We start from the raw sequence: 2,156 nt of genomic DNA, 5'->3' as shown, positions 1-2,156 counted from the left end.
CCAATAGGCCAGATATAGTTGTTAGAGATCATAAAGGAAAAAAATGCTTTCTAATTGATGTATCAATACCAGCAGATGACAACGTTTCTCTAAAAGAAATGGAGAAACTTTCAAAATACAAAGACCTGGAAATAAAGGTAACTCGAATGTGGAATCTAAAAACAGAAACAATTCCTATTATAGTAGGTGCATTAGGTATGATAAAAAAATATTCAGACAAATGCAAATATATATAACATACAGAAAATTGCACTACTAGGCACTGCACACATTCTACGCAAAACACTTTCAATATAGTAACCATAAGAGCATCAAACCAAACCACAGTACATACCCAAGGCACACAGAGCTGTACTCGGTAGTGAAGTGAAAGCACGTTATAACCTTTGGTAACATGGATGGTTCGTTCAACAACCTTAAACAATCCTAATTCAGGGACCTTTTGAGCAGGATAGGCTACTCGACCAGATGAAAATTCTAACTGGGCCCCACCTGCAAGGTCATGCGCTGTTTATCTTGTTATGAGATCACCATGTCGTGCACATATGGTCGTGATGCATGTGCTTGGTGTACTCTTATCAGACGGGTAGTCACGATGGGTATACTGGGCTTTGTATATTTTATCCTACTGTCATTTTAATGGCATGCACTGCTCTCTCACTCAATAATAATAATAATAATAATAATAATAATAATAATAATAATAATAATAATAATAATAATAATAATAGTTTCAAATTTTGGCTCACGGCCAGCAAGTTCATAGGAGGGGATAAGTTGACTGCATCAACCCAGTCCTCAACTGGCACTTTTCTTATCAACTCTGAAAGGATAAGAGGTCAAGTTATTCGCAGTGGAATTTGAACTCAGAATGTAAAGATGGAAGAAATGTTGTGAAACGTTTTGTCTGGCATGCCAACAAGTCTGCCAGCACACCTTCTGTAATAATAATAATGATGACGATGATAATGATTTTGGTTATTATTATTATTATTATTATTATTATTACTTTTTTTTTCTTCTTTCAAATTTTCTTCCATTTCTTGCCGAGTGTCTTCCCGACTCCTAGGGCAAAGAAACTCATAGTGTATATTGGTAGGCCATTAAACCAAACTCAGTAGTTCGTTCATTTTTTTTTTTTTTTTTTTTTAAAGTTAAATTAAAATACATGAGCAGCAACAGTTCTCACATCGACAATGCTCTTCTCAATACGTGTGATGTACCAGTTAAGACAATCTTTTGCACTTCTTGCAGGGATGGTAAGCAGGGATCATTCTCATATAATTTTCGGTTCCCTCTCTTGATCATTCCTAGTGCTCCTACGATCACTGGTATTGTAACCGCCTTGAGATGCACATTTTCTCAATTTCAATGAGTAGGTCTTTATATTTTCTGAGCTTGTCAAACTCTTTCGCTGAGATATTATGATCACAGGGATGCTCATGTCGATCAATAAGCAAACTTTATTGTTTTGGTCTTTCACAACAATATCTGGTTTATTGCCTTGATGGTTCGGTCTGTATGTACTGGAAAGCCCCAAGAATGGTTACATTTTCTCCTTCAGTTACAGCCTCAGGGTGGTGATTATACACTTGTCGGCAGTTTTGATATTGTAATGCCGACTTATTAGCCAGTGGAGATATTGGCCAACTCTGTCATGTCTTAATTTATACTCCACTGGTGCTAAGACTTTACATCCAGAGATTAGGTGGTCCACTGTTTCAATCATGTCGTTGCAGAATCGGCATTTTGGGTCTGCTCCATTTTTCATCACATTGGCCTGGTAGTTCCGGGTTAATAGGCTTTGGTCTTGAGCAGCCAGGATGAAACCTTCGCTCTCTGCTTTTAGCCCTGAGCTCCGCAGCCACTGATGGGTTTGCTTCTGGTCAACATCAGCTTGTTTGCTGCGGGTCACATATTTGCCGTGCAGAGGTTTCTCCTCCCACCTATCAGCCAATTGCTCGTGCGCTTTTTTCATTGCCATCATTTTCACCTTCTTTGCAACAATAGTTGCCGTACTTCCCTCGAGTTGTTCAGTTTGGGTATCCTATTATTATTATTATTATATTATTATTATTATTATTATTATTATTATTATTATTGTTGTTGTTGTTGTTGTTCAAATCCCGCTGAGGTAAACTTTACTTTTCATCCTT

The sequence above is a fragment of the Octopus sinensis genome, linkage group LG14 (assembly GCF_006345805.1).
Source record: "Octopus sinensis linkage group LG14, ASM634580v1, whole genome shotgun sequence".
Lineage (NCBI taxonomy): Eukaryota > Metazoa > Mollusca > Cephalopoda > Octopoda > Octopodidae > Octopus > Octopus sinensis.
Note: the sequence above shows the minus strand (reverse complement) of the source record.